The following is a 24487-nucleotide window of genomic DNA, read 5'->3' as shown; positions in this document are numbered from 1 at the left end:
AGAATACAATCTTCGCCGACACTATGAATCACGTCACCAAGACAAAACAAGGCACCAAGACAAGAACAAGGCAAACTCTCAAAGCAAAAGAGTCGACTACTATCTCAGCAGAATACATTTGTACGCCCAGCTCAGCTAAACTAGGCATCCATTCGGGCCAGCTTTCGGGTTGCTAAACTGATAGCAAGCAGCGGTAAGCCTTTCACTGACGGAGAGTTTGTTAAGAAATGTATGGATGCTGTCACGGAAGAGGTGTGTCCCGAGAAGAAAGATGCATTTAATGCCGTAAGTCTGTCGGCGAGTACAATCACCGACCAGTTGAAGAAATCGGGAGTAATGTATATGCCCAGCTGCAGCAGAACACAAAATAATTTGACTTTTTTTCATTAGCACTGGATTGGAGTACAGATGTGCAAGACACAGCGCAACTGCTCATTTTTATTCGTGGAGTTAGAGCAAACTTTGAGATATGCGAGGAGCCCTCCAAAGTCTCAAAGGAACTACAACGGGAGAGGATATTTTTGACAAAGTGTACTAAACCATGGAGAAGTTGGACCTGGACTGGTCAAAGCTAGCTAGCATCACGACTGACGGGGCTCCTAGCATGGTGATCGAAACTCACGGTCTAATAAGACGCATGAACCGGGAGTTGGAAAAAAGGGGTCTCACCGCCCCGCTACGAGTCCACTACCTAATTCACCGGCAAGCACTGTGCTGCAAAGTGTTGACGTGGGATTCTGTAATGAAGGTTGTGGTGTTGTGCTTCAACTTAATCAGAGCAAAGGGACTTAAACACAGGCAGTTCCAAGAATTCCTGTCTGAACTGGAGTCTACGCACGGAGATGTGCTGTACTACACTGAGGTCCGATGGCAGAGTTTTGAGGCGTTTTTTACAATTCCACTGAAACATTGTTACTTTCTATGAAGAACCCAGAGAGGGTTATTTTGTGATTATTTATCTCATAAATAGTGTTATTTCCTGTTTTTTTATTCTGTAAAGAACCTGGAAAGATTTATTTGGTTATGTGTGGCTTTCTGAAAAACAATTTTTTAAGCTCCCCTACGACCGTCACACTTTTTCTGTTACAAACCCAAGAGAGAAGGGAATAGTTATGTGGCCCTCACAGGAAAAAGTTTGGGGACCTCTGGTCTACGGTTTCTTACTAAGAATTGAATGTTTATGTAGTCCTAGACGGTTTCTTACTCTGAATTGAATGGTTATGTAGTCCTCGTCCTCAATATTCTGTCGGTCCTGCAATTTGAGTGAAAATGACAAAAACTCTGGCACTGGAGTGGAGACATTTTTTTCACATGTCTGGCAGTAAATGAGTTAACAGAGACTCATCTAAGCATGAATATATTGCAAAGTCGAGCATAATGCAGTTAAAACATATAAAAAATGAATCAACACACCACGAGCGATGCCATAGGACACCATTTAAAGAAAAGGAATCCATTCTATGCTGAAACAGTCACCACGAAAAACCCTTTTGAAGTGGAAGGGAAATATTTTAATTAACGTGACCAATCCAACCTGAAATGTATAAATAATGATATGGGATTACTATTGCTGTAAAATACAATTCAGTTAAAATGGCACAAATCTCTGAAAACTGTTTGAAGATGGGTGCAGGAACCATGGACATATTTCTTTGGTCATTTTCAGGCAAATGATGAGCAGTGAAATACTTGAGGCTACAGCATATTTATATTAAATTCATTGTTGTTGATATTGGCCCACGAAAGTAGTCTATTCCGACCCCCCTTTGCTGCAGGTGATTTCTGAGTTCATGTAAGGCTTGAAAGTTGCTCCCGTGCACCTTTCTTCTCTGAGCTCCCCCACACTCCAGATAATGCTTATATGGTTAAAACTCCATGTTAAATTCAGACTTTTGTTGATAGCCCTAATGCACAACATTGAGGCTCCAATGTATTCCATCCTAAACTCTCAAAGCAGATATCTTCGATTCTGATTTTTGACTGGAGAGAAAATAGAGCGTGCGTTGGTGTGTACCAAGTGTGTATGTTCGCACACACACCAACCCAGCGCGGCTTGATTGTGTGTTATTAGTGGGAGTGGAGTGGGACCTGTGCTCCGGCGCTGTTAGCGAGGCCAGCCAAGGCTCGGAGAGCAGGATGAAAGCAGCGACAAAGAGATAGACAAAAGGAGAACTGACAGATCCTCGGAGCAGTGAGAACAGAAGGAGGAGGAGAGGAGATTGTGGGTGGGTGCGGAAGGGGAGTAGTGGGGTGAGTGTGGGGGTGCTGGAAACTCTCCAGATACAACTGCACACATCGCTTACCTCTCGTCATGCACACACAAGCAGAGGTGCCCGAAGCAGCCCGGAAGCAAGGAAAACAACAAGTGAAGTGAACACACTCATGATAGCTTTCTCTCACTCAAACACAAAGTGAGATCAGTGAGGGTCACTGCAAGCCTTGCAGTCAGTGAAGCTGGGCTCTACTTGGCTGGTTCAAACACAGAAAAATGTTTTAAGGTCTGAATGCTGGGCTGTAGGCTGGATGCTCCCCAAGCAGCTGCCACTGATGCGAGTACTTCCTTTAGGGGTCTCTCTCTCTCTCTCTCTCTCTCTCTCTCTCTCTCTCTCTCTCTCTCTCTCTCTCTCTCTCTCTCTCTCTCTCTCTCTCTCTCTCTCTCTCTCTCTCTCTCTCTCTTCTGCTTTGTTTTCCTCGTGCTCAGACCCCACAACACTTCATTCTGCTTCCCTCCAACCACGTCACTCCTACATCTCTTTCTTCCCGCCAGCTCCACGAGAGGACGGCCTTTTCTCTGATGCCTCACGGAGGAGATGAGCAGAATTTGCATTTGTGGGGGAGGCTGCGTACCACTGAAGGTCAGAGGTCACGGTGAATCAAACCCAGCAGCGGTGGAGAGGAAGCACTCGGGAGAGGACCCGTGAGCTGGCCTGGGTCAGTGGTTAGGATGCCTCAGGCTGGAGTATGCTGGGAATACGGCTGGAGCTGGTGCTGCAGGTAGAGGGGCAGTGGCGGGTTGGGGTAAGGGCCACTCATGCAAATGCAGGCTAACCACAGACAAACCCCCACAAGTTGAAAGGCTAACAGTCATGCAGTCAGGACGCCATGTGTGTGATTCACTGTGAAATCAAGTTTCAATTATAATTCTGCCCCCCCCCTGTATCGCAACACCTCTGCTGTTCCCAATCAGCAAAAAAATCTTCCAGAATGCCAAATTTGATTCACATCTTGCCTGACATCACCAAGAAATGAGCGAAATTGATTAATGCTACATACTTATCTTGTGATTGATCGTATTTATTCCAAAAAAAGGGTCAACCTCAACATTGCTGAGTAAGAAAAGCAATATTTTTGTTATTTAAACATTGGTCAACTTGTGATGTTTTACGATGGCAAACTTTTGATACTTGCATGGATTGTTTCCCTCTAAAAATGTTTCTGGGTTCAAAACCAGGATGACTCAGATCTTGGTAAAACCCATTCAAGCTAGGACACTTCATTGGATTTATTTCTTAATCATGGCTGTAATATGGTTTCCAAAATCTACAACAGCTTGTTTTGAATGCACCCTAAAGCCGTCACGTTTCAGTTTGTGACCTACGGGTTGCATTGTAGGGTACCGCCTGCGGCTGAACAGGTGTTGGTCGTTTTAATCAGTGGTCAGTTAAAAGGACTCCCGACCCGACCATTCACAATCGGGTTATTGTTTGCGTTACCCTGTCAGGTTTGTTTCATTTTGTCACATTTTACTCACGGTTTGTTTTGCTACTTTGGACTTTGTTGTTTGAGATTTTTTTTACTGCTGACTTTATTTAATACAATTTGTCAAACACACCCTGCTCCTCCCTCCTGCCTGCTTTTTTGGGTCCACCACCACCTGGCAAATCATGTCAAAAGCTGGTGATATGATCTTGGTGTGGGTTGTCCATTCTCAGTTAGTACTGGGGCATTTGAATTACAGCTGAATAGAAACCTTTAGAGGGGGCTGTTTGTTGGCCATATAGGTAAGCAGGCCTGTGTTTGATAACAGGCCGGTGCATGCACGCACGCACACGCGCACACACGCATACATGCACACACGCACACGCACAGTACTGACAGCTTGATGTTGTGAATCATTATCTCGAACAAGCCTCGTTTAGTGTTAACAAATATTCAAAGTATCAATGTAAATGTCTTTCACACGCACTCACTGACCCCCTCTTTTCCCCAACCATTTATAAGACAAAGATAAAACATGTCACAATAAGGGTTGCATTTGCATAAAGGTGTTGACTTTGAATACAGGCATGAAAAATATTTTTTTGTGGCGGGTGGGTGAGGGTTCTTCCTGACCTCTTAACAAATATTGTGCGTCAAACCAATCAATCCATGCTTGGTCATTATCACCTGGATGCATGTGTCCCGGTAAAACAGCGCTTCCTTGAGTACTACCAATGGGATAGAGAATCATTGCTGCAACTACTGTGGAATAGCCAATGGAAATTGGCAATGGATATTCAGTAACAGCAAGTTAAACATGTGTTAAATATGTGTTTCACAATAGCATTTTTTTTAAAAAAGGAAATGAGTCTGATGTAAGACCTGTATTTCAGAGGTGGTCAAGGGCTGCTAAGAGAATTGAGAAATTACACGAAATGAGCAACATCTCTGCTCGACAGGTAAATTGATCAACTCCTTCACATTTTTAATAGCTAGTGGATGAAAAAAATCTATAATAATAACAAAAATTATAACGTAACAATGCCAGTATGGCAACAGAGAACCTGTTTAGTTCACAGTGGATATCATGTCAGTGGGGACATGGCTTGAGAGAGACTCGAGGGGAGGGAGGTATTGTTTTTAAAGTGAGGCTACATTCAAATCTTGGTTGTGCTGTTAGAACTGTAAACTCTCCCCTTTAATGCGGGTTTGGGTCATAATTTGACTTGTTACTCTGAAGGACTGCCTAGTGGTAAGGAAAAGAAGAACATATATTTGGCATGTGACTGCCAAGTAAGATGTCTCACATTCTGAGCAGAATAAGAAAGATAGCATCGTGCCATTTAGGAAAACTCACTAGTCGTATTGTGGATGCTTGAGCAGAAATGTTGGCTGTGTTGGCTGATATTTAGTTGGTTGCGACTTCCCATTATTTTTTTCTGCTCCATCAGTTGGCTGCTACACTCATCCAGCCAGCCATAACAGACATATTATTGTAAATAAATGAGTCACCCTTGCAGGTGTTGTGAATTTGAGTCAGTCTGTTGACGCTGTTTGACAAGGCGCAGGAGTTTGTTTTTGTATGACATTCATGGTTGATTTCAGTTTGTGCTGAAAAATGAGAAACTAAGTACATCGTGATGGTAGCGTTTAGTACCCCCCTCATTCATTATTAAAGACTGTTTAGCTTGGCTAATGCCTTTTACTAATCAGAAAATGTTACTTGAAACACTGCCCGTAAGGTAAATAATGGTTTTGTGATGAGACAGTTTAGGTTTAGGAATAAATTATTCAAATGATGTCAAAGCAAAGCTCTACCAATGTGACGGATTGCGGTGATACTTCATGGTATCACTTTATGAGAAAGGAATGTCTTGGCTTTGACGGAAAGCCTAATTTTGACAACCTTCATGAATAAATCAACACGGCAGCATGTAATTAGGCTTGAAAAGTGTCCTTAAGCAAAATGTGGAAGTCAAAGTACATCAAGAGCAGCTGTTCTGTACAGCATCTGGCCCTGACCTCCGACCTCCCTGGAAGGAAGAATGCTGAAACAAAGTCAACATGGGAATCGGTGAGGTATTACTGTTATCACTGAAGTGCGATCCAACCAATTGCTTGGACAATAATTCACAGAGTGGTCCTCATGTGCTTCACTGGCACAGGGCGCCGCAGTCTGCGAGGAAGCTCTGGGAGGCCCCGGAGCCTTTTTTTCCTTCCTCCTACCTGGGCCAAGGCCAATCTTATCTGACGAGAGGGCTCGAGGATTACTCTCCCTCTGAGCATTAGCCTCTTTCCTGGAGATCTCTCCCTCCTCTCTTTCACCTCCAGCCCTCATCAAATGCCCCCCCCGATTGCGGCCCTTAGCACTCCACCTTTCCCGTGGGAGTTTGCAAAGCCAGGATAACCTTGAGACCTCAGCTGGTCGGCTGCCAGAAACATTAAAGAAATTCCCTCCTTTTGTCTTTCTATCCTCACCTCACTGGTGCACCCCCATTTCCACCAGCCCTCAAGGCCTCCTCCTGATCACTGAAACATTGCTATTTTTTTCCTCATTGCACCACCGCCACCCTTCAAATTTGGACCTCTTTGCCTTCTCAGCCTCCTCCAATTGTCACTGAGATTAGCCCTTTTTCTCTCTTTTTCCCTCCCTCATTTCCTTCTATCTTGTCTTCGACAGGAGCAAGAGGGTGGGGGCTCAAGTAAAGTAAAAGAACGGGCTGTTCACATGATCTTTAGCAAAGATGACTATTATTTTTGATTGTCGAGCTGACAATTTCAATTTAGCCCGCCCTATTATCAGGTCAAAAATAGACGCCTCATTTGAAAAGTGGAAATCAAACTGTCCCGCCGGGGGTGGGTGGGGTGGGAGGGGGTGACTGACATTGATTGCAAACTAACTGTTTTGGTGGCAGCCTGCACTTTGCGTGGCTTTTGTCTTCAGTCTCTCACACTCCTTCGTTTGCCCTCTCGCTATTCTCTCAGTCGCTTTCACGGCTGTCATATTCCCTTAGCGCTGCAAAGGTCAAGTGCTGCTCACTCCCTGTGAGATCTAAGCGAGCTCAGGAATATCCAGCCGCCCCACTTTGTGGCAACAAAGCTCCTCGCTGTGATCTCCCCTGCACTGCCACCAGCCAGCAGGGGTGGCAGCAGCAGCAGTAGCAGGAATGCGTTTATCCCCCTAGTACTTAGCGCCCACCTTTCATGCTCACGGCTTCCCCAAGTTGATCTGTTTTCAGCGTGCCGCGACGAGGGGCCCCATTTCGGTGGAGGATAGCAGCAGGGTTCAGCTTCGAATGTTTATGGTTAGGAGTGACGATAAGTAATGAAGACGAGCGGGAGGCCGAAAGGAATGGAAGGGAAAAACATCAAAGCGTACTAATGATTTACATCTTGTCCAATTACAGTGGGAGACTATTTCTCAGCCAGTATTTTGAATGTGCTTTATTTTGAGACCAAGTTTCAAAACTTAGGCTTTAATGTGGCCCCGAGATTTTGACAAGGAAATTGAGAAGGTTCGCACACAACCGGGATGACATAACTACACTGATGGACCCACGAGGGACTGGGAACTGAATCCCCTCACAAATGCGCACCCACACCGGTATGACCTCATCATCTGGGCATCGCAGGTTTCACCTTGCTACACCCCCGACAAACCCAAGCCAGTTTAAGTCCCTGTCTCACAGTTTCCCTCCCCTCACAGCCACACCAATCTCAGACTCAATTGTTCGCTATCAGAGAGCGTCACATCTTAACTGAGAGAAGCGCAAACTAACACTGCCAGAAGATTGAGTAGCTAAAAGTCTCAGCCTCACGCAGTTTCAGCTGACCCTTTCACTTTTCCATCATGGATCCTCAACACGGTAACACAGTGGGCAGGCTTCATGAGAAAGTCCATTGGCACACACCTGGTTATTTATCATGTGCTATGGGTGACCCGTTCAATTTCATTCATATTGTATCACGTGCTATGGGTGACCCCATCAATTTCATCCATATTGGATAGGAGCAAACTCAAGTACAGTATTTTCCAGTGAATAAGGCGCACTCCCAAGGAATGGTGTACAGTACTTTCAAACTTTGTTCCATATATAAGATGCACCAGACTATAAGGTTCACCTCCAATGAATGAAAAAAAAAAAAAAAAATATATATATATATAAAAGTTTTCCAAATATAAGGCACACCCACATTATAAGGCGCTACAATAAAGGCCAGGGTTCCGCACTACTTCTTCTACAGGGGCAAATGAAGTCGGTGACTGCTGACAGTAGTTGCGAGACCTGTAGTGGCTCAATATTACTTCAAATATAAGGCACAGAATCATCTTTTGAAGAAAATAAAGGCTTTTGGGTGAGCCTTATACACCGAAAAATACGGTACATGTAAAGAGGGGGAGTTAAATGATTATGTGACGGTTTCTGACGAGAACGTGGTCACTCCTCACAAACAGTTATGAAAGCAGTTAATAATGGACATGTTTCGAATTCTACAGTAAGTGTATCTTATGGAAAGAGGCACTACACGTCCTTGCTACACTATGCCTCTGCTTATTTCAGAATCAGATTCAGAATCAGAATACCTTTATTCGTCCCACAATGGGGAAATTTGCAGACCACAGCAGCAATTGAAAAGGGGTATTGTATTCTATTATTCGCCTGTGGCACATGCAAAATGGATTGTGGGTGGTAAACATATTCCGTTTCTCTTGAAAATAAAGGTTAAAACCACAATTATAACGTCTTAAGTGTTATTTAAACATACAGCTCATACTAGAAGGCGACACTTTCTACAACACAACAACAGTTATTTTGTAAAGGTTTATTGTAGTGGCAGCAATATAAATAAAATGTGTATAGAACATACACAACTCCATTTTTCAAGCTACATTGATGGGTTGAGGGTTCAAAGAAGCGACGTGGCAGAGGAAGTTGCTCTCATGTCCTGGAGCAAGGTGTCTTAACAGGATTAATCAATGGCCTATCAGATGCGGTTGGGATAACAACATCTGTCAAATGAGCCACTTCAATGCTTTGCCAGAGAATCTTCCTGCCGTCATTTATCTAGAAATCGAATTGCTTGTTGCAAACAGATCAGGAGCGACTTGAAAGGCTTTGCCTTGGCCTCAATGGGATGCTAAAGGGGAAAAATCTTACAGCTATGCATGAGGAAAATAGCAAGGCCGGGACGCATTTACACCATTCTACAAACGTGGCCATTTTATAACTTCTGACAAGGTTGCCGTTGAAGGCACACAACATCACAAGTGGCTGCTTTAGAACGTGAAATGCTTGAATAGATATAAACATGTCAGGATTGAGAGGCCTGTGAAAGGTCAAAGGTGAGAGGGAGAGATTGGGAGTCCATTTGTGCATGCACGGAACGGTATCATACATGGATGCAAATTTTTTTCAAATCTTTATCTTCTTTGGCTCTCCATGTAGTTTGGAATTTGGCACACCAATCAGACATTTAAACAGCTTCTTCCCCCAATGCATTAATACTATAAACAGCAACCCAAATATAACTGTATAGTGCCCTTTTATGATTATACTCCACCGGAGACAAATTCCTTGTGTGTTCTATATACTTGGCAATATGGATGATTCTGATTCTGATTCTGAATAGTCATTTTGACTTTGAAAAGTACCAAAGGAAACTATGAAAAGCACTTCCTCTTCACGTTACCGGGTCTCAAAGAGACATAAGGAAAACAAGTGTCTCGTATGTATTTCTTGGCTGTTAGGAGGGTCTGCGACAGAAAAAAAACAAAAAAACAAACAAAAAAAAAACATCAGACTGCAGAATATGATACTTTAATATCTAAATCTTAGGTTCAGCAATGCACTGTTGTAACGTAACATTCAATGTTTGTCAATTCTGTTCCGGCCAATTTCTCATCCTAAATTCTCAAATGACAAAATGGTTTAGATAGACGTCGAATGAGAAGCGAGCAATGTTTTGCATCACATACATGGCATTTAATCTCCATGCCTAGAAGCTGAGCCGGCCAGGCACTAGACTTTTTCCAATTGTAAAACACCATGTGCAGTTGGTGCCACACTGTATAAAAAGAGCTCATAAAGCTCCAGTCCCATAATGCTCTTGAACATAAAACTAGAGAATACACCTCATCTTGCTCTCTTGGTTTATTCTTACATTCACTATCAGGAGTGGTTAAGCCATTGATGACTGAACAGCTCCCCACCTTTATTCCCCCCCCACCCCTGTTTTTTTCTGATTAATATTAAGTGTCCTGAGGAAGCCACAGTTGGTGCACAAAGCGCCAGTTCATAATTCACGTTCGAAAGGAGATTAATAGGATGCTCTCTGCAGCGTGATCTGAGAGGTTGAGACAGACGGAATGTGATCTTGTAGCCTGGGCAACACGTGCAAGGCTGGTGTGCAAGCGTGCAGTATGTGTGCAGTCAATCAGATCAATTGTGTTTCTCCCTCTCTTACGCAGGCTAATTCATGCCTTCATCACCTCCAACAGCTGCGGCAGGACACAAACAGGTGAGACTCCCGCTCTCTAATTGATACTGGAATGCAGCTAACAGGTTTTATTCAAACCTCTGAGCACTGTATGTTTATGTGCAAAGGCCAGAAATACTTTTGCACAGTCATTCCTGTGAAAGAGTGTTAGGAGGCAGACTTGAAGGCAGGGGTTTTGAATGGGGGAACCAGAAGAGGAAGGGTGGGACCAGAACTCCTGCCAGGCCAGGTGTGAGACCGGGGGCTATGCAAGTAAAAACATGAAGTAAAGCAGCCCATAAAGCAAAACGGAACAACTTCCTACTTGTCGTGGTGATCAAATTGTCAAGACTGATTTCAGACCACAAGTGAATCATTCAAAGGGGGACCGATCATACGAGAATAAATAACAACAAAATTGTGATGACGTTCATATGATTTACTCATTTGTGATGAAAACGGAGGAGGGGAGAGATCATGAATCAACGGACTTCTCTAAGGTGCTACCCTCTGGCACCGAGACAGGAGCCTGGCTGCCTGTCTTTCATCATCAGCATGCAAGATCAGACCGTGTCTTACACATCAGCTCCGCTGTGTAAATGTGTGTGTGTGCGTGTGTATGTGTGTGTGTGTGTGTGTGTGTGTGTGTGTGTGTGTGTGTGTGTGTGTGTGTGTGTGTGTGTGAAACGAGGGCATGTAAGGGCCCAGACTGCCTGCAGGGCCCCCCACGCAGATGAGCGGGAGCACAGAAAGGTTTGTGTTTTGTGCTCATGGGTGTGTATGTACTTGTTTGTGTGCAGTTGAGAGAGCGAAAGAGAGAGAGCGAAAGAGAGAGAGAGAGAGAGAGAGAGAGAGAGAGAGAGAGAGAGAGAGAGAGAGAGAGAGAGAGAGAGAGAGATAATCTGTCTCAAAGGAAGGGAGGAAAGGTGCAGAGAAAGTGAGTCAGCCAGTCTGGGCCTATTTTGTCTCCCATCAGCCCCTCTCCCTTATGGCTGCCTGCTCATTCCTTCCATTCCTCCATGCACACTCCTGACTGGACTCGCATCCTCCTGCCTCCCATTCTCAAGACAGTAGCAGCTGGGGCTTGGTGCCTTTTGGTGGAGGATGCATCGATTATTATTTTTTTTCTTTCCTATTGTGGGGGCGGCTGCAAAATCAAATGAACACACACCAGATTCCAGTGACGCCCTTCAACCTCACATCATTTAATTGTTATTTTCAAACCAGTCACAGCAGAAACAAAATGTTCACCACACTGTTGTGACATAAAAGTGAAGACATTGTATCAGATTAAGTCAGAAAAGTATAACAAATTTAGAAAATATTTTTCCTGGTTTGATTTCTCAATCACAAAATCTAGCCCGTAGACTTTGTATCCAATATAAACCCTGTAGCTTCCAACATCTAACCAACCAAATAAATAAATAAATAAATAAATAAATAAATGAATAAATAAACACACAAATAAATAAATAAATAAATAAATGCGCAAATGCGAACATGCGCACTGCATATTGAGTGTACGCATTGTGAATAGATCTCAGAGAAATTTCTTTTTCTTACATAAAATTGAGAGCATGACAAATCACCTCAAAAATTTTGCAGGACATTGTAAATGAATGTGCAAACCCGAATACAAATAGAGCAAACCTTAAAAGTTGAACACATCAAGGACACTTTTTGAACACCTACATTCGGGACACAATTTTTTTCCCTGGCCCAAACTGTTGTCATTATAAATCCTTTAGGAGATGGATATTTAATGTAGCATTATTTAACATGCCATACAAATTCAATTTAAAAATAAAAATTGAAGGGAGTTCAAGGTTTGCTACCTTCAGTTCCTACAAAGAAGACAAACTCTTATTTGCATGAAGCACTTGATCAAAAATAAAAGATCAATACCAATATGTATGTGAGAACTGTATTTCCAGATCTTACCCAATTTCTCTAATTAATTTTGACTCCGATTTTTAAAAAAAGGTGCTCTGATGGACCCTTTCAACATGCATTGTAGGCATATGTGTTTTTTTTTCACCCAAAAAAAGTTTTCAAAGTCTATTTTGTGAAGTACCGTTTCTTGGTTTTTCTAAACGCATATTTAAAAAAGTATTTCAACTTAACAAGAATAGGGACATACTGTTGATAACGATTGCACTAAACTGCACATACAGTATTTGTGCAGTCTATGTGATATATTGCTCATGATGATTCTACATTCGTATTATGAGACATATTTTTTTTTACAAGAAATTCTAAATTGTTCAACTTTTGGCACTTTTGATTTTGAATACTATACTATTGAAGCAAGGTAATCTTTACTTATTTGCACCATTCACTTTCGGGGGAACTTACTGTATCTGCTATAAGCACATTTTCAGGGTTTTTCTTTTTTTCTTGATGTTTGCATTAGTGTGGTATCGTAGTCAGAATCATAAAAGCCAGATGTTTAAACATGGGTGTGTTCAGTTTTGACTGCACAGGATGACATATCATGAATATGCACGTTAGAACATAAAATTAAGTACCAAAGTCAGTTTAAATGTGTTCTTTACCTGAGGTGAGATACACAAAAATGGCTTATGCTCAGGTATATTTTGAAAAGATAATAAGGTCGATTTTACATTTTCAAACATATTGCACCTTCTAATCCATTAGGCTGGAGGTACTTTGACATAAATATTCACAATCTAAACTGAAAGGCGTCAGGTATTATTAACATAGAAACAGTATGTATGAGATAGACAGTGTCCGCGTTGATCCTTTATTCAACTGGACATGGGCAAGGCCATCATTTAATCTATGCAATATGTGCCGGAAAGTTCCACCACGTCTAATTTCTGAGAAGAAAAACAGGCTAAGGTGGTAATAGTGGGGGTTTTAGGGAAGGGGAAGGTGGAAAATCAAAGTGAAAAACACAAACAAAAGGGAGAGTTTGGGCAGCTTTTAAGAAAAAGAAAAAAGGGAGAGACTGCCAAATATGCCACATTCACAGAAAAGGGGGCCCTTGCTGCTGTGCGGAACCTTTGAAGAAGGGGAAAAAGGCTGAAAGCAAGAGTATGTGTGTGTGTGAGAGCATGGAGGTAGGGGGTCACTGTATTGAAGCACATTATGTCATGGCAGTCAAAACAGCGTAAAGTTGACAGGATGGGATCCATAATCATAAGTCTCCCCTCCCTCCGCCCTCGGCCACCTCCTGGCAGTGAAGCATGCAGAGTGTGGGAAAGAGCGGCACAGGCACGTGCCAGATAAGATCTGGAATCTCTGGGCCTCTCTACAGATGCAAACGGGACCCTACTGGCATGCAGCAGCCTGCCCCTCCCCATACACCCCCATATACATACGTCAGATCATGCCCACCACACCATTTTCTGTGGCTTGGAAAAGCAAATCAAACATGGCAACGTCCATGATGCTTGTAAAAATATGTATCAAAATTTCAAATTGTCATCTGTAATAAATAGGAGAGACATTGTAAGCATTTTTTTGTTGCCTAATACGTACTTTATTTCAACTATTGTTGAAATAACTTAAACGATAATTGAATAAATTGTCTTTTTTTCATTTGGCCTTCCAAGGAAAATGGTAACTAAAATGTGGCTAGCGACAAATATGGGTGCTGTAGAACGTACTTAGTGCGTTTTCATCTTCTGAGTGGAATCCAGGAAACTTCTGCGTCCGCAAAGTCAAAGACTATATTCGCTTCATATTCGCTGACTGAAAAGGCAATGAGTTAAGCTGCTTTTATCTTGGCCCGAAACTTAGATGGTCACAAAGTACCACATTTTCCGGTGTATAAGGCGCACCCAAAACTGGAAAATATGGTACTATTTCTACTTGTGTGCATCGACGCAATACCAAAATAAAGAAAACCTCCTCTATTACTTATTCTGGGCACAAAAATGCAGGACTAAATGTCACTTAAATCTACTGTAAAGGGTCCAAACAATCCGGCAAATGAGGTGAAAGTATTTCATGCTAGCATGACAAAATGGTGAAACTGTGCAACAGACAAGCGGGAAAAAGCAAACATCAGGAACGTGAAACAATGTTTTTTGTTTCGCACAAGATATCTTCAAGGGCTAACAAAAATGGCAATGTCAACCAAAATGTTTGGGTTTGGTTCATGTGTACACAGGAGTATTTTATTTTACTTTTTTTGCGAAGAAATGTTCCATGAGGGGCAGTCAAAAATAAATATGAGTCATGTTCAATTTAACTGTAAAAGTTAATTTTATTTATTTTTGTTAAAAAGTACCAGTTTATATTTTGGTTTGAAAACATTCAGTTCCTGTTAGCCTTTTTGGGAAGAAATCATTGGATGACCGTCGGAGGCAACGCACTGTGATTGAATTCCTTGATTTGGAACGGGAACCATGTGTACAGTATTGAACTTCATTACTGAGACACCAGCCAATTTGGGGACAAACTGTTACTGTATTTCATCTAACAATGGTTATGGTAGATATTGCAGCTCTCACAGGAAAGTCCACAAAACCGATTTTTCAAGTTTGGTCATGTGACGCTCCACATATATGTGATGCAACACTGCTTCAAAAACAACTGACAACATACTAGCATTAAAGCCACATGAAAATATGCCACCTATTTGCTTATATGCTATGCAAAAAAATCACTCATGTTACTTTTAGTTTATAGTACAACAAAAAAAAAAGGATTTTTTTTTTGAATGATCAGTGCTTTTCAAGCATTGTAAAAGGGGTGTAAGACTAGCAAGGATTGCTGAATTCTTGCAAGGGTTACTGAATTGTTGCATGACATCATGCTCAATATTAGTCCCTCCTCCAAGTTAGCAGTATCTTTTTCCTGTACATTTGTGTCTGTTTGAGGTGTTTACAAAGATGCAGTGTTAAAAAAAGCAAATCCAAAAAGGTTTTAGAAGAATACAAAAATCTGTTGCACACATATTGTTTGTAGAAGCCTTACAATTAGATATGTACAGAAACATAGGATAAATATGTTGTTGTGAACGCAGAAAATCCCTCAGGATTTCAGAAACCAAAGGGCCCAACCTCTTACTTGCCAACAAGGTAAATATTTACTTATGTTGACATACAAGTCTGAAAAAAATGACAGCAGTTTCTTACCGCCCTTCACCCCACCTTTCATCCCTTTTATTCTCTTATGATGAAAATCTGGCTTCAGGACTGCTTTGAAGCATATTTTGATTGACATTAACAGCATCAAAAACGCACAATCCTCAGTCATTTCAATGGAAGCACCGCAGGCTCAGTCAATGAAATCCAGCATTGCCGGTGAAAAGAGAGGGAAGTCTGACGAAATATTGCTCAATGCAAGTCAGTGAATGAAGCGCTAGCCTACAATCCTGGAACATGTTTCATGTTTATTATTATATTCTAATATTTACCAGTTTTAAACAATTTACTATAGTAGCTGGGTTAAATGTAGTTAATTTTGAGTTGCATACTCATCAAAATTCACAATTTGAAACAGAGTAGTTTAGAGTCAAGGGATGAATGGAGAGGTCATCTCAAATGAGTATACCAAACACGAAAAGCCCTGTGTCCATAGCGGCACTCCCTTGTTCTTGAGGCCCCTGTACAGTAATTGGGGCCCTTGTATAAAAAAAAGCCTTCGTTAGAAATCCTCTAATCCGCTACCTTCACAAGAAGGCTCAGCCAGCACTTTTATAATACTTGGTGTGTGTGTGTGTGTGTGTGTGTGTGTGTGTGTGTGTGTGTGTGTGTGTGTGTGTGTGTGTGTGTGTGTGTGTGTGAACAAAACGTCTTGAATAAACATCAAAGCAACCGACATGCGCGTCCCCAATTTCGAGGCTGTGTGGCTGTCTGCCCGTGTAGTCTGGCACCACAATCAGATTTTTAAAAAAAGTCCAGTTTGGAGGATCTGAAATCTAAAATTAGTGAGAAACAATTGTCACTTTGGTGCTAGTGAATATGCAAAAATACAAAGAGGAGACAACCATAATCAAGCAGAAGCACTGTTACTTTCTCAATAATGTGACACAAGGAAAATTAAAAAGTAGTTCTCCAAATATCCATTTGTGTAAGAAGAGTACATACTCAGGGTAAGAAAAGAACTACTCGAATACTGACTCAGTGATTAAATAATAAAAATCGGGAACTCAGATTCAGATTTTGCTTTACACATTCACTGCCCTTCGCAAATGTATTCGGAAATTGAAAAGCATGACATGGAGCGCCATTCCCAAATTTGTTCGGGTTTCTTTTTTTCTTGCATGGGGTCAAGTTTCGGTCAGACCTCCTGCAATGTTTATCACGCCGACAAGGGGGCAGCATTTACTTTTTGTCTCGCCTCCCCCACTTTAAATGCAGATAACTCTACAACCAAGTAAGCTCGAAATAAACTTTTTTTTTCTGGTGAAAGAAGAGAGTCTAAGCTTTCTTACGCTTCATTAAATGTTTATGTAGTCCTAGAACTCAATATTCTGAGGGTCCTTCAATTTTAGTGAAAATGATAAAAACCTTGGCACTGGAGCGGACACATTTTTGCACATTGTCTGGCAGTGAATGAGATATAATACGAAATAAGCTCTTCAAAAAATATGCTCTAATTTCAACACACTTTTCGGAATTTCTCTATTGTGAGAACAATAAACATTATCTTATCTTATCTTAACATGGTCTTTCTGGAATGGGAATTAAGCAACCAAAAACAAAAGTATGTTCAGAATTTAGGATGTTATTGCTGTAAATAATGGGAAGAGTTCATTTTGATTGTATTCATTATTATGCATACATTTTAACTCAACTGACCAAACAATCTGTCATCTGAATCAAAATCTAAAAAAAAACATCTCAGTCAGGTGCTAACAACCATAAATCATGAACGGAACAGTTTGAGCTGACGACTGATAGGAGTCCACCAGTTTGATGACATTTTTAGCTCATTGGAAACTTTTTCATTGATGTATGTATTTATTTTACCTGGCTATTGACCATTACCAGAAAGAGAAAATTTCCTTTAACTCATTTTTGAATACAGTGGATAAAGAAAGAGTGGACTAAGTCAACTAACCATTGAACTCAAGAAATGTACAAGACCAATCAACTATAACTTTTGTGAAATAAAGCAGCTTCTGCATAACACTTGTTCAACGTCCTACCAATACGTACACCGCTAAGACCCCCCCCCCACCCAAAAAAAAAAAATAAATAAAAAAAAATTCAACTGTTTCCATGTACAGAGAACGCTCGGCTTACGAACGCTTTAGGTCACGAGCTTTTCAACTTACGAACATTAAATTCGCGAGAATATAATCTTGGCATAAGAACTAGCTTTCAGGAAACACACGGATCGCCACAATGGCTGGCGGACTAGTTTTCGGCGGAAGAACACCAAACCACACGGCCAAACAGCGCACTGTGGCTGCCGTACTACTTTTCCACACCCCCTTTCTCCCTTTCTCTGAGTGCATACATGGCATACGCAGTTTGGTATCAAGTGGATACTTTTGCTTTTTTTGGACAGAAAAAAAAACCCCACCACAGGCTAGTGTTCAGCCGAACAGGACACAAAACAAAGTTATGGTCAAGCAGAAGAAGATCATCGAGAAACACGAACGAGGTATGCGTTTGTGTGACATAGCGTCCCAGTACCAGTATGCTAAGTCGACCATTGCTGCGTGTAGCTAAGGGTGTTTCTGTGTTGTCTAAGCAACGGTCTCAGGCAATAGAAGATGTTGAAAAATGTCTGTTGACTTGTTATTGAAAAGCAGCTCGCAGGGGACCGTGTTAGGGAGGATATTATCACAGAGAAAGCACGGCAACTTTACTCGGATATCATCAAGAGGCAACTACATCAACGACCATCACAAAGCGTCTGTGTAAGCTCTCAGTCGTACACTTCGTCGCGAAGCCTCTTGGATAGGAGGCGAAACGTCCGAAACCTTCACTTTTGTACAGATGACGGCTGAAGAAACCTTCTCATCGATGGACCATCACAAAGGTAAATAAAACAACTTTATTCTACAGTCCAGTTTATTTATTTAATTACAATACAATAGCACATTATTATACATAAAATAAGATGTATTTTGTGTAGTTTTAAGGCTTATTTTGTAGAAAATGATGTTTTATGGGGACCTGGAAACGCATTATTCTCATTTTGAATGGTTTCCTATGGGAAATTCATGTTTAGAAGAAACACTTTTCGCCTTACACACACTTTATGAGAACCAATTAAGTTCGTAAGCTGAGGTATCATTTTATGTCAGATTCCATCCCACAACACTGAGCTTTTCTGCAGCTGCCTTCCTCAAGGCTCCATTGAAACAAAACAACTGGCAGAAGATAAGACGCCAATGAACCGCACCTACGACGACCACAGCACCACACACACAAACACATCATGTTCTTTCCCACCCATCCTTTCCTATCTCTATTGACCTGGACCATCGGTTCGGCTGACCTCTCGAGCCATCATACACACATAGTACACACATGCACAAACACACGCACACACACACACAAGGATGTGCCTACAAGGAAGTGACTGTTGACTCTTAATTAGCAGGAAGTTGAAGTGTCAAGGTGTCACAGGCACACGCAGGGCGGAATAACAAAACATTATCAATTCTCTGCAGGAAAGCTATGTTATGTTGGTGTAGTTTTTTTTCCCAACCTATACTGAACACACGAACTGTGTGTGGGCATATTGTAAATGAACACATAAGTGGAAGGTTCCAAATGTGATGCTTGGAAGTGGCAAGTACACTTGTGAAGAAGGAAAGGGGAAAGGGACATTTTAATTGGCAATTTAGTAACCTCCACAGTGGCGAAGGGCTCAACGAAAAAATAAAAAATAAAAAGATGTGTCTTCTTACTGGACTCGGTCGGTAAGCCTTTCCCCTGTCTTGTCAGGTCTTTAGGATGGATGCACGCACACGAACTAACATGCACCCGCTCAATCATAAGTGTGTATGGGTGGTCTGAGGGCACGCTACGTGTTAACTGCCAAGGAGGGCTTGACCTTGGCTTCCTTTTAAAATGTTGCCAAGCAGAACATTTATTTAAGGAAGCACTGAGGGTGAAGAGCGACAAGACAGACCCATAGGTCACACACACATCAAAGAGTCCGACAGTGACATTCAGAAACACAAGACCACATTCCTGATTTCTGTCTGTTCTGGGTTATTTCACCCTTCGCTGAGATCCTTGTGGCCTGACTTTCTTTCATATTCACATCATGGTTGTTCTTTGACAGAATAAGCACGATAAAGTCCGTGGACACACAGAAGGAACGGATCGAGTCCTGTGACTCTTTATTTCTGCTTTTCGTCAACTGGCTGTGTGATAAAGAAAAAAAATCTCAACTCAAGCCACGCAAAGACAGGAAAATACATGTTACGGAGTTGATTTTGAATACAATGTAACACAGATAGCTCAGACAATTAAGTGCGTGTTTGATTTACAGGCGTGGTCGACTGTTTTTCATACATTTGTTACGCCTGTTTGCATTCGACAGGCAGAGAATTAAAAGTAATGAAGTCAGAATTAGCAAATACATTTTATTGTCTGTGTGCAGTCTGCTGGCGTTTGCCTGCAGCGCAACAATAAGTCTGGAAGTTGTGTTTTTTTTGTTTTTTCGACAGTTTGGTTTTGATAAATTTGAGCAATGTTGTTGGCTAAAGATGCATTTCCTTCATAATGTGTTGTTTCTATTCTTTTATGCCGAAAATATGACAAAATGTGCGTGACCTGGTTGAAGTGTGTCACTTAGACCAGGTTGCAGTTTGCAAATTAAAGGGCAAAAGGCGTGCAACATTTTCTGTCTTCAGCATATTTTATGGGGGAAGCTCTCTCCAACATTCACAACACTAATACATTTATTTTTAAGTGATAGATGGAGGACATTGATTCGCTGTGGCGACCCCTGAGGGGAAAAGCCGAAAGGAAAAGAAGAAGAAGAAGAAGTGATGAGCCTGCATGTTCACAGCTTTTTTTTTTTAAACAATGAGCAACTTAGTATAATTTTGGTATCCTGTTGTGTTGCTGTGAATCTCTCTCGCTCTCACTCTGGAGGGTTGGATGGACAGGTTGCATAGATGGATTGGTTGCATGGATGGATGGATGGATGGATGGATGGTTGGATGGATGGGTGGGTGCATGCATGTTTGGATAGATGAATAGATGGACAGAAAGATAGAGATATGGCTTCTGAGACTTGCAATTTGGATGACGGGTCCTTGATGCCGTCGTGTACCTTTAAAGACCCTAACAGTGGATTAAATCAACTTTTAAACACATTAAATTGGCAATTTACCATACTTGTGCAGGGATATATTGTTGATGTGAGTTTGCAACAGAACGTGATAGCAATATAATGTACTAGTCCAATGCCAATACTACCATACTCTTGTTTCCTCGCAGATTCCAAAAAAACAGTTTGTGACTGTCACAGCTCAACCTTTTTTTGGCTTTGGTAATGAGAATTTGCGTGTCTGATATTCTACTTAAAGTATATCCCCCAAATGCAATATTAATTAGGATACTGTGATTCGACTAGTGGGGTGTATGGGAGGAGGGGTGGCATGGATTACAGTATTGCAAGCAAAGTTTTTGATTTGACTTCAGCTTGTATTCATGGCCAAGAAAACAATACAGCAACTTCAACTTCCGATCTACAAAACAAGTCCCTTAACTTGCCCAGTACTCCATTCATATTACATAAGCATTGGCACCAATTCATTTTACCTGGCATGAAAATCAGACCCCTCCAACCGTCCCAGATAATACAGTCCCTTTCTCCTTCCTAAAAAAGTCAAAAAGTGCTTGAGTAGTATATGGTTAGTGACTTGCATTGTTGTTCATATGACTGATATATTTACAGTAGATTACACCCCAGAATACTTTTGTTGCACTCAAACAAACACAATCAATATCAAATGTGAATAAGCAAATTACATCATTACAAAAAAGCTCCTCACACTTGCCGTGTAGAAAGTAATATTTTCCATGAAGGTGGTCAAGTCTTGCAGACAGAGCCGTCACCTGTCTACTCACACTAGCGTCTCATTAACTGTATAAATAACACAAGTTAAAGTCAATATATGTGAGGATTTACAAAAAAACAGGCGCACAATATCTCCATATTGTATTGGAGCGCCATGGGTGGGGCCTTCCTCCTCCTCCTCCTGTCTCTCTTCCTCCCTACTTTCCCTGACAGCCTCTGCTTGGTCGGCCGCAGGGCCGAGGAATGTGTGAGAGCCATGTGTCAAATCCTTCGACTGTGGGAAAGTGCTGCTCTCTGCTGAACTCCATCCTCCCTGGCTCTCTCATTCCGTTTGACCGCGCTCCAGGCGAGCGTCCAGCCCCGCTCCAGCCCTGTGCAAGAGTGTGTGTGTTTGTGCGTCTGCCTGCCTGCCTGCCTCACAGCACACAGGAAGTGAGCAGAGTGCGTCTGCCAGCGGAGCGCCGCCTGACCTGCTGTTTCCTGCAGACAGTTTCTATGCCAACACGAGACTCTCCACAACATTCAATGTCTCGCACACACACACATAAACACACACAAACACACACACACAGCCAAACCACACAATGCGAATCAGCCTGAAGAGACATGGAGGCGGCCCATTCCTTCTTTCCACGACAAACATTGACCTCGTCTCTTCGAAAAACGGCTGCTTGCTTGATTCCCAGAAGATGTTTTTCTTGTTTCAAAGTTAAAAAATAAAAATAAAAAAATCCAATCTACAAGGCATTTTATACACACCTATACAACAAATCATAGTCCATATCTGCACATTAACACATTTCAGCCGACAACTTGACACAGATACAGTAAAGTCTCGTTATATCGATATCGGTTATATCGATAGTCCCGCTTATTACGATACTATTTCTTTACACGCAAGGTGAAAATTACATGCGCGCAGGGTCGGATATATCGATAGTCCCGGTTATATCAATATTTTTCGGACTCCCGAGAATATCGATATAACGAGACTTTACTGTATATCCATAGAACCCTCCTATGTATAGTTGTTTGGGACAACAGTTAGCCAATGTCTCCAATTACAAAGAAAAAAAGAGACATTTATTCTGAATGAAGACATGCAAACAGGCAGATTTCAGTCAATTTCAGTCAGGTTGTGTTGTAGAAGCAGAGTTTCATTCAACTCCCCAATGATTGACTACAACACAGTCTAAAAATACATGTACACCTGCCGCACGTCTGATGGCCAACCCGCCATCATAAAACATGTCTGGCGAGGCACGTTCATTTTTACTCTAGGTCTTGCTCACACTGAAGTAATGCCATTAGCAGTTCTCTCCATCTGTCTTCCAGCTGGAGGAGGATGACCATGTCAGCTATGTCTTGTCACGGGTGTCCACATTCTCCAGAAAAAAGAGAAGAAAAAAAGAAAAAAAGATGCCCCTTCAAATTCCAGCATTGCTTGAGATCTATCTTCCCTGTGAGATCTGTCCCATAATCGCCTTTGACCCAAATGACCACTGCTCTCCACTTTCTGCTTCTTCTCGAAATTCAGCGTATGTAACACAGGTATGCCAGTATGCTTTGGAAACATTTTGCAGAGAAAATAATAAATGATATAATATTCAAAACAAAACTAACAGGCTCATTGAGAGGTGGTTTCCTCACCTCCCGGGTCTATATGAGAGTTGTCCATACTAAGCGCTTCGTTACACATTCAGCTGTTGTTAAAGCGCTATATCAGATCTTCATCCTCCCTTCACCTCTATGTGCCCTCTGCCCGTCTCACCACGATGGGTCGCAGAGCTTTCAGCCGCTCTGCTCCCAAACTCTGGAATTCTCTTCCACCCAACATCCGCAATATTGACTCCCTCCCTATTTTCAAGGCTCACCTCAAAACCCACTTGTTTAAAATTGCTTTCAACGTATAGTTCTATCTGCTATTTTATTATGTATCATTTTACTTATGGTTTTATTGTTATGTGCTTTGTTTTATTGTTTTTATTGTAAAGTGTCCTTGGGTGTTTTGAAAGGCGCTTGAAATAAAATGTATTATTATATTATTATTATATAAAATCAATCTGTATTGTATGTATTGTATTGTACAAACCCACTCGGAGACACACAACACACAGCATGCACACTGAGTCAACTGTCACTGTGCCATTCCGCCTAGGAATTCCGTCTTGTGAAAACCTGGTCAGGGTACCAGCCCTCAGTCTCACCCTCACACGGATTAATAATATATGTGTCTTTGGCTGGGAATGCTCCCACTACATGCACTTTGTACTCCTCATACAAACCACTTGGGGTGTCAAACAAAAACAACTAAACACATTAAAAACAATTAAAACTTTTGTTTTCAAAGATGCAAGAAAATCAAACTAAATCAAATAGTTCCACTTAAAATGCACTGATACATGTATGAAAAAGTATTGATTCGAGAGATAAATCTTTGACGGACATGTCATCTTTTGAGCACTGGTGGGTTCAATTACATGGAAAATGGCATCATGAAACTGCATTGCAATTGCATTTACTCTCTTGAATCAAAAATAATTGAATACTTACATTTTAAAATGTAACTGTCAATGAATCATATCAATCCCTACACATCAAGATGAGTATGGAACTGTCTTTTTTTATGGCTGAACACCCCTACAAACTAGGTATTTCCTTTAAATGTGACCTTTCTCTCCATGCATTTATTACGACATCATCAGGCTTGACATTGCTATAAAAGTAGCTCCAATGTTAAGTCATATTGATCATGACATTACTGAGAAATGCTCCACAGTATCAAGTTATCTCCCAAGATAAGTGAGAAATATATTAAATGATCTCTAGCTTTCCATGATGTGTACTCGAGAAGGTTGGGTCTTAAAACTCATCGACTCCAATGAATCTTTCAAGTACTGTACAACAGGAACTTCCTTAATAATATAGAAATAAAGGCACACTAGGGGATCAGGTCAACAAAGAAGCCCAGCTCCTTGTGATCAAAGCAAAAAACAAAATAGTGGACGCACAGAGTCAAACTCAGAGTCCCAACTTTTGCATTTGGTGTGGTTTATACAGAGTTTTCGAGAATTAAGCATGTTCAGAATTATGGTTGTAATAATGATGGTTGCATGTTCAGAAAGCCAAAGCATGAATTTTCTTTTTGCTTCGCGAGGACATTTTTGTTTCTTTTTACATGACATATTTTCCACACATCTTCAAACAATCAATTCGATAAAGGGTAAACCCTAAGAGCTCCATTAACGCCCGCTTAATGGTCCTGTCAAGGAGGCGATGCTTTATGGCACAGTGTGGTTCAAGGAAGGTCAGATGATTTACATTTGGCAAAAGGCTG

At 41.5% G+C, this 24487-nt stretch overlaps 1 long non-coding RNA gene across 1 annotated transcript; it reads left to right on the top strand.

Annotated features, from left to right (window-relative positions):
- The first annotated feature begins 2758 nt into the window (after window positions 1-2758).
- Window positions 2759-22171, top strand: LOC148895789 (uncharacterized). Its single transcript, XR_016115622.1, has 3 exons — window positions 2759-2994; window positions 10169-10218; window positions 21385-22171. It is a non-coding gene; the product is annotated as an uncharacterized LOC148895789 (long non-coding RNA).
- The last annotated feature ends 2316 nt before the right edge of the window (window positions 22172-24487 follow it).

This window comes from Hippocampus bargibanti, linkage group LG07, assembly GCF_051943395.1.
Source record: "Hippocampus bargibanti isolate YZ-2025 linkage group LG07, ASM5194339v1, whole genome shotgun sequence".
In the NCBI taxonomy this organism is placed as follows: Eukaryota; Metazoa; Chordata; class Actinopteri; order Syngnathiformes; family Syngnathidae; genus Hippocampus; species Hippocampus bargibanti.
The sequence above is the reverse complement of the archived record's forward strand: the minus strand, read 5'-3'. Positions and strand labels throughout refer to the sequence as shown.